This window comes from Drosophila gunungcola, unplaced genomic scaffold (assembly GCF_025200985.1).
Source record: "Drosophila gunungcola strain Sukarami unplaced genomic scaffold, Dgunungcola_SK_2 000053F, whole genome shotgun sequence".
NCBI lineage: Eukaryota > Metazoa > Arthropoda > Insecta > Diptera > Drosophilidae > Drosophila > Drosophila gunungcola.
The window spans coordinates 144,021-163,566 of record NW_026453217.1 but is presented as its reverse complement, the minus strand read 5'-3'; the positions used below and the strand labels follow the sequence as shown (position 1 = coordinate 163,566).

The following is a 19,546-nucleotide window of genomic DNA, read 5'->3' as shown; positions in this document are numbered from 1 at the left end:
TGGTTCATTAGTTCTCTCACTACAACAGCTAGCTTTTATATATCAGGTTGACGCAATTTTTGATTTCATTCGAATATAAAATCTTTTTTTCATAAAATGACAGAAAAAAAGAGCAAGCGCAACAAAACCTTTACTTTTATAAAAGAAAAACAAACCAAAAAAACAGACATTCTTTGCTGTCATTAACTTTTTTTCATTAGTAATGAAAGAAAACTAAAATAACTAATACTTCTACCTCCTTCTGGGACAAGTCGGGATCGTCCGTCCGTTTCTACGCGAACTAGTCTCTGAGTTTTAAAACTATCAGCGTGAAACTTTCCAGAAGGCTTGATTCTAGCAGACCCTTAATTTCATTTTTCATCAAGATCTTTTTATCAATAAGTAAGGTTTCTTTGAAGCGATTCGAGAAGAAGGGATTAGCCTAGGAGAAAACTTACCAAGTTTAGTAAATACAGCGTTTGGTTGGATTGTAGGTGGCAACATAGGCGTAGGAAGAGCTACACTTATTCAAATTTGTAATGTCAGCCAAGAAAAGATTGTTCACTACAAACCAATTTTGGGAAATAGAAGAGTGAAGAAAAAAAGAAGAACACTTCGGCAAGCCGAAATTTGTATTCCCTTGCAGCTATTGCAAAAATTAAACATATAAATTTCTATCATTATTTTTACTTCAACTATTCGATTGTTTCTATGGCAGCTGTATGATATCGTTTTCCGATTTTAATAAAATTAAGAGCGTAATTCTGAGTGTTTAACTATTGTTATGTCCAAAAAAAAAATTTTTTAAAAATTGAAAGTTTGGGAACTTGTTAATTGTTAATTTTTTTTTAATATTCCGATTGTTCCAATGGAAACTATATGATATAGTCGTCTGACTTCAAATTTAAACTATTACTAAATATCGAAAAACTGTACAAAAAAATTGAAACACAGCAAAGTTTTAATTTATGTGATTATGAATATATATACTTTACAGGGTAAAGTATCACTGCGTTGTAAACTTCTGACTGGACACCTTCAAGGACACCTATGATATTATAATACGCACCAAAATGTTTCACATTGGCAAGGCTACCATGGAGTACATCACCGGTGATCTTCGTCAGTTAGAAAATCTTACTGTTCCTCGTTATGTTCTAACTACAAAATCGGAAACATGTGTTGAAATTTGGGATGGATCCCCAAGCTGGAATGCGATGCGTTGTTATCGAGTAGAACGTGGCAAAAAATTGCAGGATTGCTAAAACCTTATCTCTCAGCTGATTTACTAACGCCCCTCGTTGGATGACAACGCATTCTTCACAATTACAATTTTTGTAGCTAATTAAAGCAAAAACCAGGCAGATATCATATTACGAGAATGTCGAACCGAAGATCTTTGGACCAATATCTGGTATACTGGACCAGCGTTCTTGAAAGAACCAAAAAAAAAATTGCCTGTTCTTAGTGGAGCACATACGGAACCAAAATATGTGCGGATTCGAGTTGTACTGCAATTCGCCAGGACCAAAGAGTCTATTTTAGAGTCAATCATCAACAGTTCATCATATGTAAAAACTGTTCGGAATTCACTTATGTCTACCGAACTTTTAACAAATAACAAGACGAGGACATCATCCTGCCCGCGAAATGGAACAGACATTTTGCGTTAAGAAAAAGAAAGCATGTGCACCCTTTTTACAGGAAATTACATCAGAAACTCGTTTTGATGAGAGTATTTTACTCTAAGTTTCCAGCCATTTTATCAAAGAATCATAGGTTTCTGTATCTATACTTTGAATATCTTTATCGCTAAAATCCTCATGCTGGGTCTGAGGCACTGCTAGCAATATTGCGTCATACATTGTTAGTACTAGCCGCACCTAACGAAAGACTCTTCTACGCCATGGATCCAAAAGGATACACAGTCTTCAGCAACGGACCACGTGGACAACAAAATAGCCAAACTTGGAGGTTGGCCAGCTTGTCGTTCTTCAAAAGGACAACATGCCTCCACAACACTGGCTCCTTGCAAGGGTGAAGAAGGTTATCACTGAACGGGACGGAGCCGTGCGCGTCGCCGATTTAAATACTTCAAACGGTATTATGAGGCGTTTGATTCATAAACTCGCTCTTCTCCCCGTAGCTTAATCTTAAAGAATGGTTCTCTAACTGGAGGAGAATGCTGGATGAGATTTATCGTTATAATTATAAATTTGAATTTGAATTTAAACGGAACTGAAAACATGTAGCAACAACACACGGTTGCATTTAACTTTTTCAACACTGCGCCACGCATAACATTCTGTAAACTTAAGCCATATCTACTGTTAGAGCTAATATCCATTTTGTTGTCGGGAAAATTGAATTTTGTGTTTTCTTCTTCTTGTTCTTGTTCTTCTATAGATAACAAAACATTAAGATAAGGAATGACAACGTGGTTCGAAAATGTATACCTTGGTTTTACAGGCCGGCACTCACCAGATTACAACTAGAATCCATCAATGTGGAAACCGCAGAGTAAGATACAGTTAGGAGGTAGAAATCAAGGGAATCTTTCAGAATTTTTTCTGAAAAAAATTTGTAGGTTTATTGAACTAAAACTCCATTATTTATTTGAAAAGGAGCTACAGCTGATCTCCGGGAGCTGCTCTGAAAAAAGATGTTTTGCGATGACCACTATATCTCTAAACTGGATCCTCCGAACAAACTTTGCAGAATTAATGTTTAATCAAGTAATTAATCAATTTTTTTTACCAAAAGGGCGGTTTCTTAAAATAAATTTGAGTTTCGACCACAAATTTGACTTTAAATTGCTTCCAAAATTTTTTTTTTCGGTAAAAAGAAGGTTTTGTTTAATTACTAAAAAAGAGAGCTCGTGTAAAAATTTGAGACTAGTTGTTTTGGCCGTTTTTGAGTTATGTTTTTTAGCTTTAACTTTAAAAACAAAATTTTGAGAAAAAAACGTTTAAAGTTTGTACTTGTACTTTGGGTGTCACTTCTAAAATATTCACTTAAATACATGTACACTAATGGGCTTATGACACTTCATTGTTGGCCTCATCATTGCTCATTTCTTTTTTTAACTTTTGGGAGTGTCGGTATCACAGTAATCTTTTATTAACTGATTGTACTTGGTTTTAACCTGTTAATAATAGCGAGTTGTTAACCTCGCTGCGGCTGGTAAAGGTGAAGAAGGAACCAGTCACGGTAACGCACTATAAAGCTTTTTCTAACAAAAAGGCCCATTCACGAAGCCTGCTCAGGATCGGCTGTTTGGCATTCACCGACAGACCCTGGCATGTGGTTTGAACATGCCAGGCTGATTGCTGGACCAAGAAGTTAAACACTAGTTTGGGTAACGAGCCGGTAGCTGCACACGCCGTCCTCCACGCGATGTCGATCGATGCTGACTCTCAGTTATTTGTTTTTCACTTCTACGTCGAAAAATTTGTCCTCTCGTTGTAGGACAGGATATGGTCCATCCAGGGCGCCTACGGTGTCGGCTCTGATGATGACTTGTGAGCACGTCTGCAGATGCTTGTGAACGAATAAGGTTCTTGTTGTTGCGTGGTCTGCGTCATGATGTTCCGCAGGCTCTTGACCAAATCGGAATTGCAATCTTCAATCCGGCTCGACTCTTAGAGATTACCACAGGCGTATGATAGTGTCATAAAGCATTTCAGTGGGTGATGCGTTGATGTCAGTTTTGAGTGTGGGTCGCAGTCCAACAAAGATGATGGGAATGCGGTTGTACCAGTCGACGGTGTTATGACATTTTAATGCTGCCTTTAGAGTGCGATGAAAGCGTTCAATGATGCCATTTGAATGCGCCTAGGATGCGCAACAGGTCTTTGAAAGGCCAGATTCGAACTGACGTCTTTGGTCGGTCGTGATTCTCACCGGCACACCGTAATGTGCGATCCATCCGTGCAGGAAAGCGAGTGCTACCTCTTCAGCAGTGATTTCAGACACTGGTAATACTGCTGGCTATCAAGCAGTAACAATAGCCATTGGACGGGGGTAGCGGGCCGATCAGGTCTATGTCAAATTGTTGGAATCGGGTACATCGAAACTGCTGAGGGCGGTTCTGTTGTATTGCATCGCTGGCACTTAAGGCAGGACGATGACAATCACGATGTGATGCTGGGCCACACGAAGCGTTCAGTTACCAATTTGACGGTTGCAGGTTTGCCAGCGCGGGCCATTCCATGCAGGACGTCAATTATGGTTATTCGCATTGGCGACGGAATGTATGGACGAACACGGGACGATGATACATCACAATACACGCTGATTTCAGAGTTGGACAGCTAAAGTTTGCGCAATTTGCCTGTCTCAATGTCTCTCAATAGCCGGTTCAGCTCGTAGCCCACTTCTTGTAGGCGTGCGCATTCGTCCATGTCGATCTGCTCGATTCCCGCGATGCGTGATAGGCCGTCTGCAACGGTGTTAGCGGCACCAGTAACATTCTCGATTTTCGTGCAGAATTCGGCTATAAACGACTAATGTCTCATTTGTCGTGGCGATGCGTATACTAGTATTTTGTGATCGTTGTAAATGGTGCAGTCGCGTCCTTCGATCATGAAGCGATTAAATTTGACGGCCTGGAACATTATGCACCGATTGCATAATTGCTGGCGTCGACATGGAGAGCAAGGGGCGCGTTGGCTATCGGTTGCGCCAACCGTGTTGCGCTGGCCAAGTGAAGTTTGCTGCGCGCAAATGCCTTTGTGGCAACCTTGTTCCATACCAAAGGCGATTGGTCGTTCTTCTTGTTGCCAGGGATGAGCGCTTGGAGAATTCCTTGCGGCAGGAAACGGCTGTAATAGTTCAGCATGGCAATAAATCGGCGCAATTATACTTTTCTCGGTCCTCTGGCGCGAGCGGGATCTGATGATAGGCGCAGACCAGATCGATGGTGGAGAATATGGACTTGCCGACGAACACCTGGTTGATATCGTGGACATGTGGGAGCGGGTATCGGTCGGTTACAATCGACAGCCATCCGCCATTCTTCTTCTTCACCATATGTAATGGCGACGCCCTGCTGCTGCTGCTCGGTCGGCATATCCCCGCTCCAAGCATCCGGCGGTAGTAAGAGCCTCAGCATTCAGACGACGAACCATCGCTAATACAGGCTGGCCTTCCGTCGCCATGTAGTGCTGCACTTTTTCACCGATAATAGCTTTGGACACATTGGCCACTATGAAAGTCTAGTTGAAACAGCAACGGAGTCCTGGTGTAAGAGTATTGGTTCTCGTCCCGTAGGAATTGATTGGTGTTCCATTGGCAGCGTATAGGCGATGGGATGACGATGGTTTGAGGTGAGGGAACCCGTTGGAGGGCAAATATGTATGTCCGCATCTGTGTCTATCAGATATTCGGTGTTTGTATTTCTGTCGAATATCACCAGACGGCTGGATTGGATCGCGTCCTCTTCAAATGCTGCCTCGTGCGAAGTGTCAGTTAAGTTCCCGCCGGCCACTCGCAAGGGGATCTACAATTGTTCGCCTTCTCACCAAATCGATTGTGGTAGTAAAAAAAAAAGCGATCGTCATGGGACTTCGATCGATTGCGGCTATACCGAGATTGTTCGTAACTTTTTCTGATGTACCGATCACGGCTGTTGCGGTCTTAATGCCTTCCGTGCTCGGCCACCATATTTCTCAACTCCGCCACTTGCAGCTCCAGAGATCCGTGTTGTGATGTCGTGCATGGGTTAGGGGTGGGGTGCGCGTACTCCCAAGTCCGGTCATGCGCGAGATTGTCGAGCTCGCTTTGTGCCATCGCCACTACGAGTCGCAAGCCCTCGGGCAACAGTTCCAGCCACATGGCTTTTAGTGCGTCTTCTCTAATTCCGCCCCTGGCCATTTACCGCATACAGCGCAGAAGTACAGATGTCTTGCTGTCCCCGAGCTCCAACGCCACGAACAACTGTGCGAACTGCGCCTGAGTTGAGGGCAGGTTTTCGTCAATAAATTTTGCCTTTATCTCTTCGTTCTTTCCAGTGGGCGGTGGATTTCGTAAGATGAACATGATTGCTTTCTGGTATTCTGCAGGCAGTGCCACCCCTACAACAGCGAGGAAGGCGCAATTTTTGATTTCTTTCGAATGTAAAACCTAGTTAGAATAAAAACGCAGCACTACAATACATTACTGCTGGATCTCTGGCAGAAAATAACTCACACATATACGGGGATCCTAGCTCTTTCTTATAAACTGTGGTGCTTTCCTTTGCAAACCCGTCAAAGAACGCCATCAGCTCCCCTACCTTGTCGTCTCGGTGGTCGCGACTGGTAAAGAAGAAGAAGCTACCAGTCACGAGAAAGCAGGGCAAAGCTTTTTGTTGTGTTCCAAAGAAATAAGAAGGCACGATCGGGTTGAGGTCAAATATGCAAGTGATTTTATTCGGCTCCCTTCGCAGTCTTTTAAACATGTTTTGAGTGTGTTAGTATTGTGCGTGTACATGTTATAAGATGATGCAAGAGGATCAGAGTTTTAATAAGAAGGGCTGATACCAAGAAATAACTTTTAAGAAGAATGATGCATATTCTTTTGAATTTACAATAATTATCACTTTTTCTATCGAAAAGTGCCATTCACGATGAAGCCTGCTCAGGATCGGCTGTTTGGCATTCACACACAGACGCTGTGGTTGGAACTTTTTGGGTTTCCCCAAAAACTATACGAATATACGTAAGTGCGCCTTTTTATCGTTATATTCAAACATTATTGTTTTGTTTGTTATATTGTGTTTATCGCGCTAATTTCAACGTTTAAAGGTTTTTAGTTGTTACGTTTAAATGGTAAAAATATTCTGTTTTGTGGTCAACTCCAACGAACGAGCAAAATTTTACTTTTTAAATACAATCTTGCTCGTTGATGTATCGGCCCCGATGGTATTTTATCGAATTTTATTTTTGTTACCGAATTCCGTCTAGTATTTTACTAACGGGTATCAGGCTCTGTCATTTTTTTAAATTCATTGCTCATTGGAATTGTCATACGTTTGTCTTGCTCGCACAAACGAAAAATCGTATAGTTAAAAAAATAGATGAGCAATGAATGAGGTCAACAATGTAGTGTCATAAGCCCATAAGCGGGATTAACACAATATAATAAACAAAAAAATCAAACTTTATTGTTGTGATTGTTGCTTATTACCAAAAAAATCGCAAGCAGTATAAATATAGTTGTCTCTGTCTCTGAGCTTCAATGAATCCATCAATGAATGAGGTAAACAATGTAATGTCATATCCTTTAAGAAAAAAATTATATTTTTTTTTAATTCTAACTGTATATAGCCCCTTAATATTGGGTGTGTTCAGCAGAACAACATTATCATTGATCACTTATGTATTTTTTACGATAGTTCTGCTGAAGGCGTATGATCACTGATCATGATGCAAAAATTCTTCTATCATGATCAGCAAAAAAGGAGCGTAAAAATAGTACGCTACCTTTTCTTGATACATGAAACATGTCTGCCAGACTATATCGATGGTGTAAACATCGATAAGAATAAACAGATAAATTAGGATGTTAACAAAACAAAAATAAAAAACAAAGATAACAAGCAATTAATTAATGAATTAATATGTAATGTATTATAAGCGTTCAGCAGAACAAACTTGGTCACTGATTACTGAGCCATTAGTGATCAGTTATCATGTTGTTCTGCTGAATACGCCCAATGAGTTGTATAATCTTTTGATATATACACTTTCAAAGCAAGTGTAGCTGAAGAGAGCGGACGTGTTTCGCGCGAGCTCCGGTAAAAGTTCAAGAAAGTGAATGTTTTAAAGACAAATGAAAAAGCGAAAAGACGCATAAACAAAAAAATTGTTATTCAACTCAAAAAAAGCAATGATATGATTAAAACAAGTGCGTAATTATTAAATAATAGTACTACGCTAAAAAAAAGCTCGATAAGCGACGAACCAAATAAAGAGCGTCGAAGCTTCGCGATCTGAAGAGACGGTAACTTCTCGTATATATCAACTCGCGATAGCGAAATGCAAAAAACGTCCACTAAGGGTAACTCGGCCTTACTGATAGTCGATAGCCAATAAGCACGGTCTTACTCCTAATCTCTACTTACTCTTACACCTTCGTCTACGGCGTTGAGTTCTAAGTGTAAAATTCTCCCACCATCAGACTCGAACACTGGTCAGACTCGACCACGTTTGCAATTGCACCAAAAGAAATATCAACAACTTCAGCAACGGAAGCAAAATTAACAACAGAGACAAAAACGGCTCTTACCGCGAAACCCATTGCGAAGTCATCGACCGCAGCGCCAAATATAACGCCAACAAAAGCTCTGACAGCTAAAAAAAAACCAAAACAATATTCAACAATCTGGCCTGGCCATGCAAACCGACATGGATCGTTACATCCAAATGAAGCGTAAGCATAGCCCGCAAACCAAAAATAAACCGTGTCCAAAGAGACAACGAATTACCCGGGAGATCTAAAAACAACAGATTTGGCCTCTTAGCTGAAATTCAACCAGAACTGGCTCAAGAGACCCAACCGAAACCTAAGCCCCTACCAATTTACATTAGGGAGCAAAACTCGAACGTAATTGTTGCGCTGGTCGGGGACGGAAATTTTCATGTTGTTCCGCTCACTAAAGGGAATATTCACAAAACCAAACTTCAGACCAAATCTGAAGAACATTTCCGAGTTGTGTCCAAATACCTCAGGTAGCTAAAAAAAAATAACAACACCTTCCAACTAAAAATCAGAAAGGGCTTGCAGGTTTTATTAAAAGGAATCTAGCTCGATGTAACCAAAAATGAAGTTATCGATGCCCTCAAAGAAAACGGTTTTCCTGAAAAGAAACATAAAGCCGCAACCACTCTTCAAGTGGTTGAAGCCAGACAGCAGAGTCTTGTGTAAAATGCATCCTATCTATAACCTGCAATACCTATTGCACCGAAGAACTACGGTGGAAGAGCCACATAAAAGGAACGACCCAGTGCAATGCACAAACTGTCAGGAGTATGGACACTAGCACACTCCGAACAGTCTGTGTAGTTTGTGGAGACTTTAAAAAGAAGAAATATGGGAACTGCGGAGGAAATCACACGACTAACTACAGGAGCTGTGTGGTCTACAAGGAGTTGAAAAACCGCATACGACATGTAACAACCACGCGGCATTAAAATCCTCAAAACGTGTACACTTATTCAAAAACGACGCCGGAAGTTTTTTAAGGGCTTCCCATACGCCGATGCCTTTTGAACAGGAACAAAAAACCCACTGCAGTCTTATCTAGGAAACCTTTAGAAGATACCAGGACATTAACAAAGCACACTGGAATCAATGATGGTTACCATGCCACAAAGTATAATGGAATTTATGTCCTTCATGAAAACGACCATACAAACAATGGTTCAAAACCAGAACATGGTGTTACAGTTGCTTGCAGCTAAGCAGTCCAAATAATTGATAACCTTGTGGTACACCAAGGGCATTCTACCGCACAGATCATCTAGATGGTAAAGCGCACGGCGGAACCGGCATCCTTATCAGGGAACGCGTCAAGCACCATTTTCACCAGAGGTTTGCAACTAACTACTTGCCGGCCTCGTCTATCATAGTGCAGCCAAGTAACGGAAACCGCTGTATACTGCCCCCCTCGCTTTACAATTTCTGAATGACAATTCATGGATTTTTACAACTTACTTGGAGATCGTTTCATAGACTCGTGACTCCCAAAGAAAGGCAAATCTATAATGCAATCATAAACCTGAGCAACAAAATGGACAATGTTTTCCCTTGGTGGCCCCACATACAGGCCAGCAGACCCCAGAAAAGTCTCTTGCTTAATAGATTTTGCGGTGACAAAAAAATTCCACGCAACATAATAAGCGCCAAAGCGCTTTCGGACCTTTCATCTGACTATTCCCCAGTGCTATTAACTCTTCTTCAAAGTCCAGAAACCACAGGCCACCTCCACAGGCTGACATCGCACACGACTAACAGGTTAAAATATAGAATGTATGCAAGTTCCCACATTGAACTAACCCCGCAGCTCAACATCGAAGTGGACATCGACTGCTCTACCGATGCTCTTAAAGATATACTTGTGGCAGCAGCCACTATTTCAACAGCACAAGGGAAGGACGTGCAAACCAGCCACTGCAGCGCAATATTCCTCGATGTATCTCAAGCTTTCGATCGAGTCTGGCTCGATGGCCTCATGTATAAATCATGCCTACCTACACTCATAAGCTACTTGAGTCGTGTCTCTACAACAAAGTGTTTGCAGTAAGGTGCAACACAACAACATCTGACAACTACATTATCAAAGCTGATGTCCGCAAGAAAGCGCACTTGTACCTACTCTGTTCGACCTATATACAGTGGACATCAACGTCATTGCAATCTTAAGTCGCTCTAGGTGCCCAAACCGAGCAACAACACAACTAGCCAATCACCTCATCATAATAGAGAGGCCTATTAAAAAAAATGAACAAAAATGCAAACACACTACGTTTATTTTGAACAGGCAAATCATGCCCTCCACTATCATTGAATAGTAAGCAGATTCCCCAAGTCAACAAAGTAACGTATCTCGGCGTTCACCTACGACTTACCTGGAGAAGACACATCGAATGCAAGAAACTACATTTAAAACTAAAAGCCAGCAGCTTCCACTGGATCTTAAACGCTCGATCGCCCCTGCGTCTGCACTACAAGGTCCTGCTGTACAATTCCACTCTCAAGCCCATCTAGACATATGGCTCCCAGCTTTGGGGGAACGCGAGCAGCAGCAATATAGACATCATACAGCACGCACAACCAAAAATCCTGAGAACTATCACTGGCATTCTTGCAGTAAAAGATGAAATAGACAAACAAAAAGGCGACCTACAATAAAAAACTCTCTGTCCACCAAAATGATCTCGAAAGAGGCTTGACTCGGGTTTCCAGCAGAACCCGCCTACAACGCAACGATAATTTTCATGGCCCCATAACTCAATCATACGACTGTTAGTTATGTTATTACAATAAAATTTGATACACTTATTGTTAATATCCGAAAGGAAAAGATTCAAAAAATTATTAACAAAGCAAAAAAAAAAAAAAAAAAACATAAAAATGTGTATATACACATAAAATGTGTGATTTTATTGCCGCATTAGAGGACGTTTTAAATGTGCCTGAATCCATTGGCGTAGCTAGCATTTACCTAATGCTATTCTGACATGTGAATGTTTTTAGAAAAAAATACCGAAAAAAACCTATATTTATTGATACTGAGTTAGTGCCACCACTACAACAGCTGTTTTCTATATGCAAGGATGACGCAATTTTTTACTTTTTTCAAATATAAAATCTATTTTGCACACCTGCTGGATCTCTGGCAGGAAAAAACTCACATTCCCGTCAAACAAAACCATCACCTCCCCTTCCTTGTCATTCAAATTGGCAAATGCCTCCATAGCATTATGGAGTTCCACTAACGCAAATTTAAGTTAAATACTTTTTTTGGTATATCTCAAAATTAAAATTTTTCTGGGTCTGTTTGTCAGTTTCAAAAAATATCAAAGAGTTCTTCAATAATATTCTTGTGCTGAGCAGTTTGTTAACAACAAAAAATTGTTCTACGATTTTTTAAAAACTAGCCTATTTGGCGGGAAAACGCTAAAAATAGCTAGTTTGTGCTGGGCAGTGTATTATAGCCTGATTCCATTGCCGCATTAGTGGACTTTTAAATGTGCCTGATTCCATTGGCGCATTAGCATTTAGCTAATGCTACTCCGACATGTGAGTGGCACGAACAGTTGATCTGGGTTTGTTTACTTTTGAATTTTTGGCAAATCCAAAAGAAATTAATTGAAAATAATGAACATGAATGAGTTTAGTCAACTCTTTAATGCTCAGCAATATGAATGTCCGACCGAAGCATTTGTCAACTTGAACGACAAGGAAGAGAAGCTGGTTTTGTTATACGGGTTTGCAATGCAGACCACCACAGTTTCTAAAAAGGGCAAGGATCCCCGTATATGTGGGAGTCTTGCGAGCAAAATTTGCAGCGAGCGGTCTTGTTTTCAGCCATTTTTATACAAAATAGATTTTATATTCGAATGAAACCAAAAATTGCGCCAACCTTGCATATAGAAAACAGCTGTTTTAGTGGTGGCACGAACAAAATATCGTTAAACATCGGTATTTTTTCTAAAAAACGTTCGTGGCGAATGGTTTTTAATCGCATTTAATTATTGCATTTATTCTAAATTCGGCATTTAGCCTTATGGGATTCCCTGTGTAAATAAATGCGCATTAGGCTAAATGCTTTTTAATGCGCCAATGGAATCAGGCTATTAAAAAATAAGAAAAAATAATCATATTTATTGGTAATTCTACAACTTCTAAACTAGTAAAGCCAATTAAGCTAATTGGTCTAAATAATGTATTTATTTATTTAATTTTTCTTATTTTGCAAATTATTAAAAATTGTTAGATCCGATTTGTGTTCAACTTTTTACGTATGTAGCCCATCCCTCAACTTTTGGTATTTGAAAAGTTTTTCTGCAAAATTGTTTTCAAAAGTTATTAGGCAACAAAAACTGCAATTTTTCTCAATAAAGAACATTTAACGCTGCCTTGTCAAGAATTTACTCCTTAAAGTATGCACCAACAATTTGGTGAGGGAAATGTTGTAAAAGCAAGGTTCCTGGTTAAAGGAAGAAACATTTTTACTTAATATTTGTAAAATGTTAATTATTTTTCAAAAGTTAAATTTAAAACTAGTATTAATTTAAGCAAACTAATACGAAATCAGATACTTTGTAAAAAAGTCATTAAGATGAAGCAAATATCTTAAAAACAACGAAGTTATGAAGATTTGAATGTTCTTTTGGGGTCCAGACAACTTTCTCGTTCAATTTATGTTCTTACAAATGGTATTAATGGAAGAACGCATTCCCGACCCTATCAGGATCACTACGAAGTCGATCTAACCATGTCGGTCTGTTAGTCCTCTGGTTTCTACGCAAACTAGACTAGTTGAAACGAGCCAAATAGGACGACTATGTCATACAGCTCCCATGGGAACAATCGGGAAAAATTTTGAATTATTTTAATTTGGCTGTTTTTTATTTGATTTGAATATACTTTGATACAAAGTAATGTTTTATTGTTTCAGAATTACGGTTCTAATTTTATTAAAATCAGATAGCTGATTGTATTAGCCTGATTCCATTGCCGCTTTAGTGAACTTTTTAAATGTGTTTACAAAATGAACAAGTTAATATCATAAAATTTTTTTTAATATTATTTTTGTTTTAATGGTAGCATTTTGTTATAGTCGTCCGATTTTGATAAAATTTAAATCGAAGAAATATAAATTAAATTTAAAAACAGCAAAATTATAAATTTTTTCATTTATTTTTCCGATTGTTCCAATGGGAGCTATATGCTACAGACATCCGATTCTGATAAAATATAAACCGTAAATCTGAAATATTTAACCATTACTATATGTTGAAGAGCTAAAAAAAATTAAAAAACAGCAGTTATAATTTTTTTTATTTAATTTTCCGATTGTTCCTATGGGAGCTATATAATATACTCGTCCGATTTTGATAAAATTTAAACCGTAATTCTGAAATATTTAACTATTACTATATGTCGAAGAACTAACAAAAAAAAAATTGAAAAACAGCAAAGTTATAATTTTTTTTTTCCGACTGTTCCTATGGGAGCTATATGCTATAGTCGTCCGATCCGACTCGTTCCGACTTATATACTACCTGCAATAGAAAGACAACATTTAAGAAAGTTTCATGTAGATAGCTTTAAAACTGAGAATAGTTTGCGTAGAAACGGACGGACAGACGGGCGGACAGACGGACGGACAGACGGACATGGCTAGGCCGACTCTCCTAGTGATGCTGATCAAGAATATACATATACCTTATAGGGTCGGAAACGTCTGCTAACTGCGTTGCAAACTTCTGACTGAAATTATAACACCCTCTGCAAGAGTATAAAATTGCCTGTGTAGTCAAAATACCTGGATGGAGCGATCACAATTGGGAATATTTTATTTAGTCGAATGATTATTAATTTTTTGTCATAAATTTGGTTTCAGATATGTATTTTGCATGTTGAAGATCGTCACGTCTTTTTAACCTCGTTAAGAGGTGTTTTTGTTTGATTTCTTTTAATTTAAAAACAAGAAAGAAAGCAAACTTCGGCAAGCCGAAGTTCATATACCCTTGCAGCTATCGCAAGAATTAAATATTTTTGAAAACATTAAAATTATGATTTACTTGCGTATATGTTTAAAAACATTGAAGCTATGACGATTTGCAGTTTAATTATTTGATTGTTCTTTTATATATTTTTATTATTTGTATGGGAGCTATATGATATAGTCGTCCGATTTTGATGAAATTTAAACCATAATTCTGAAATATTTAACCATTCCTATATGTCGAAGAACTAAAAAAAAAATTAAAAAACAGCAGTTATAATTTTTTTTCAATTATTTCTCCGATTGTTCCTATGGGAGCTATATGCTATAGTCGTCCGATTTTGATGAAATTTTAATCATAATTCTGAAATATTTAACCATTGCTATATGTCGAAGAACTAAACAAAAAATTAAAAAACAGCAAAGTTATAATTTTTTTTCAATTATTTTTCCGATTGTTCCTATGGGAGCTATATGCTATAGTCGTCCGATTTTGATGAAATTTTAACCATAATTCTGAAATATTTAACCATTGCTTTATGTCGAAGAACAAAACAAAAAATTAAAAAGCAGCAAAGTTATAATTTTTTTTCAATTATTTTTCCGATTGTTCCTATGGGAGCTATATGCTATAGTCGTCCGATTTTGATGAAATTTAAAACATAATTCTGAAATATTTAACCATTGCTTTATGTCGAAGAACAAAACAAAAAATTAAAAAACAGCAAAGTTATAATTTTTTTTCAATTATTTTTCCGATTGTTCCTATGGGAGCTATATGCTATAGTCGTCCGATCCGGCTCGTTCCGACTTATATACTACCTGCAATAGAAATACAACTTTTGGGAAAGTTTCATGCAGATAGCTTTAAAACTGAGAGACTAGTTTGCATATAAACGGACGGACAGACGGACAGACGGACGGACAGACGGACATGGCTAGATCGACTCTACTAGTGATGCTGATCAAGAATAAATACTAGTTACGAGAAAAACGCGCTTAAAATTTAGGTAACAGTTATTATGGCTTCATGCAGATAGCTTTAAAACTGAGAGACTAGTTTGCATATAAACGGACGGACAGACGGACAGACGGACGGACAGACGGACATGGCTAGATCGACTCTACTAGTGATGCTGATCAAGAATATATATACTTTATAGGGTCGGAAACGTCTCCTTCACTGCGTTGCAAACTTCTGACTGAAATTAAAATACCCTCTGCAAGGGTATAAAAACAGCAAAGTTATAAGTTTTTTTTATTTTTTCCCGATTGTTCCTATGTGAGCTTTATGATATAGTCGTCCGATTTTGATGAAATTTAAACCGATATTCTGAAATATTAAACCATTACTAAATGTCGAAGAACTAAAAAAAAAAATTAAAAAATAGCAAAGTTATAAGTTTTTTTTATTTTTTTCCGATTGTTCCTATGGGAGCTATATGATATAGTCGTCCGATTTTGATGAAATTTAAACCGATATTCTGAAATATTAAACCATTACTAAATGTCGAAGAACTAAACAAAAAATTAAAAAACAGCAAAGTTATAATTTTTTTCATTTATTTTTCCGATTGTTCCTATGGGAGCTATATACTATAGTCGTCCGATTTTGATAAAATTTAAACCATAATTCTGAAATATTAAACCATTACTAAATGTCGAAGAACTAAAAAAAAAATTAAAAAACAGCAAAGTTATTATTTTTTTTCATTTATTTTTCCGATTGTTCCTATGGGAGCTATATGCTATAGTCGTCCGATCCGGCTCGTTCCGACTTATATACTACCTGCAATAGAAAGACAACTTTTGGGAAAGTTTCATGCAGATAGCTTTAAAACTGAGAGACTAGTTTGCATATAAACGGACGGACAGACGGACAGACGGACGGACAGACGGACGGACAGACGGACAGACGGACGGACAGACGGACATGGCTAGATCGACTCTACTAGTGATGCTGATCAAGAATATATATACTTTATAGGGTCGGAAACGTCTCCTTCACTGCGTTGCAAACTTCTGACTGAAATTATAATACCCTCTGCAAGGGTATAACAAAGGAGCTGTAATTATTTATATTGTATTATTACTATAATTATTTGAAAATATAAATACAAAATAACGTTTGAAATTATTAAACCATTACCAAAATCACAAAAATAACTTTTCTTAAGGAGTTGACCATCATTTACCCAAAAAAAACAAAAATATAGGATTTGTGGAATCAATTCAATAAGTAATACAAATTATTGTTGAATAGAAGGATGATTAAACTTTATATTTGGATTTTTTAAATGGCCATAAACATTATCTACGAGTAAAGTTTCTTACTTCGTTGAAATAAGCTGTGGCTAAAGACTCTATAGCTCTATTGTAATCTTTGCTGTCGTCATATTTTTGGAATTTTTTCGCTTATTAAGCATACGAGAATAATCCTGCGTTAAAATTTTTTGATAAACTGATCAGTTTATTTTAAATAGGCTGCATAAGTTTTGGATGGTGTTTATTTGAAATAAGCTGTGTTCCGCTATATATATTTTGACCACCCTAATTAATGCTTATGCATATGTATGTTGGTACATTGTACACACGATTCCTTCTGGAAAAACAATTTCTTATGAACATACATATGTAAGTTTTATACAGCATATCTGTGTACACACTTTCATTACTTTACTTTTGTAAGGATTATTAAGCAATTCAATCAATTCGTCTGCTGAAACTGGATATTATTTATTTATTGATTTGATTTATAATGATTATTATGTATACATATATTTTTATAACGTTGATTATAACGCGTAAGCTTATGATTTCCAACACTACTTCATATAATTGTACTCACATATGTACGTATGAATATTTCATATCAAATATTGTTGAACGGTGATGCACTATAAACAGTACAAACAAGTGGCCCAACATATGAAAGTAAGTATTGCAGTAACATACATACATATGTAATTACACGAAATTAAAATCTATGTATTGTTGTAATAAAAAAAACCAAAATGTAAAAAATTGCAGCAAAAAAAGTTATTAGCAGATGAATAATTAAAGTTATTTAAACAAAAGTGGAACTGAATAATTACTATCAATTATGTACATTTGTGTTTACTTTCAAATTTATTTCGAAGTTTAAGCAAATCCCGTTTATGTATGTATCTACACAAAAATAAGCGACATTATATACAATATTCGAACGATGACTGAAGAAATAACGACTGACAGCTAAGCTTTAGAAAAAAGGTGAATTGAAAGTTTTCAAATGCAGCTTTTAAAGCTTTACTACCATTTATACAATTGCCAGGGCACCTTAATATGAACCTCAAAATAAACTCATCTCCAAATTTTGAACATGCGTACTTTACTTGTTTCTATTAAAAACAACTTACATACGTACAGATTTAATGGGAAATTAGGGTACCATATGCTATCTATTCGTTTGGAACAACAATAGTATTATACTATAAAAGTAAAACAATCAGGGCTGATATACTCGAGTGCCCCGAAATTACATATCCAGTACTTAGCTAATCACCTTCAAAATAAATATTCCCCCAAAAACAATCGGGGTTTAGGTGGCGCCATCTGCCGAACGGCAATGTCTTTATATTACGTCATCACGATTTTGTATCGATATGTTGTCAAAAAAAAAAACTCGGTAGCGTCTGCACACAGGCGCTTAAAACGGTTCTGGTCTGGTCTTTTAGAATAAATGTTTGTTATGTATATATTTTATTGACATATTGGAAAATTAAAAAAGAATAACAAGAAAAAATAAAACAAATTTCGCCAAAATACAGTCTATGATTTCAACACTTCAATAAATTCTTCATAAATAAAGCTGTTACTATCGGGTTGACCACCTTCAAAAAAATGATTTTACTCAATATTTATTAAAATTCAGGGCAGATGCGATAAAGAGTTGTATAAACAAGATATAAACAGAATTTTAAAGGAATCGGTTCGGTAGAACTTGAAATATGTCAGCCACCTAAAAATACTAGTTACGAGAAAAACGAGCTTAAAATTTAGGTAACAGTTATTATGGCTCGGACGCCAAGTCACAATAATATTTCCTAAAATGTTTCGAATTTTTCTTAGGATATTATTTTTTAACTATTAAAATAGGCAACAAAAATTTAGTCGATTTATTCAAATTTCTAGACCAGCATACCCCTTTGAAGAGTTGAAAAGAAATAGTTAAATCGACCCATTTACACAGGGATCAGCAAAGACAGCTGATCAGCCTACAAGAAGTAAACAAAGTTAAAACAAAGAAGAGAATACAAAATGTAATTTCCCCGCCAATTAAAATAAATATCAACGCAAAACTAATAGACGGATTCCATTGGCGCATTAAACCGCATTTAGCCTAGTACGCATTTATTTATATAGGGAATCCCATAAGGCTAAATGCCGCATTTAAAATAAATGCGATTTATAAATGCGATTAAAAACCATTCGCCTCAATCGTTTTTAGACAAAATACCGAAAAATACCGATGTTTCACGATATTTTGTTAGCGCTACCTCTACAACAGCTGGTTTTAAATGCAAGGATGGCTCATACGCAGCAAATCCTGGTCGCAGTACTACAATACATTGCTGCTGGATCTCTGGCAGGAAATAACTCCCACATATATGGGGATCCCTACTCTTTTATCGAAACTGCGGTGGTTTCCTTTCAAACCCCTTCAAACAACGCAATAAGCTTCTCTTCCTTGTCGTCCAAGTTGGCAAATGCCTCGGTCGCATTATGGATGTCCTGCTGAGCATTAAAGAGTTGAGTAAGCTCACTCATATTCATTATTTTTAATTAATTTCTTTTGAATTTGCCAGGTCAGTTGCTCGTGCCAGTCACATGTCGGAGTAGCATTAGCTACATAAATGCTTATCCGCCATTGGAATCAGGCACTTTTAAAAAGTTCATTAATGCGGCAATGGAATTAGGCTATTACATAAGATATTTCATAAAACACAATTTAATTTAAGTTTACTTACGATTTACACGTTTTCCTTGTTCGATGAACAGTTAGAGATGGAAAACATCGATGTTGTCTTGCGGAACATCAATGTTACCGATGTTTCGAAAACACAATTTCGAATTTATGTATACATATATATATTTTATGCATATATTTTGTAATAGTACTTAAAACTACAACTAAAAATATTAGAGATCAAAATCCATTTCAGTTTGGTATAATAAAAATAAGGAATTCAATAACAAAAGAAGAAAATTCAAGTCCAAAACTATGTATCAAAAAAAAATATTATTCTAACCATGTATTTCGTTGCCTCGATATGAAGTTGTTCATGAAATACGTGGCGGATGCTAGAC

At 37.1% G+C, this 19,546-nt stretch overlaps 1 protein-coding gene across 16 annotated transcripts in view; it reads right to left on the bottom strand.

Annotated features, from left to right (window-relative positions):
- LOC128264036 (calcium/calmodulin-dependent protein kinase kinase 1) overlaps window positions 1–17,775 on the bottom strand; it is a 97,108-nt gene extending 79,333 nt beyond the window's left edge. The window contains exons 1-2 of one of the 16 annotated variants that reach the window (XM_052999328.1): window positions 17,319–17,541; window positions 17,046–17,181 (exon numbers count right to left, since the gene is read on the bottom strand). The gene's annotated coding sequence lies outside the window, so the exon portion shown is untranslated. Of the gene's footprint in view, window positions 1–16,863; window positions 16,923–17,045; window positions 17,182–17,292; window positions 17,542–17,603 lie in introns of those variants that run through there. The other 15 variants (XM_052999329.1, XM_052999333.1, XM_052999324.1 and 12 more) reach the window with 15 other exon arrangements.
- Window positions 17,776–19,546: the final 1,771 nt, after the last annotated feature.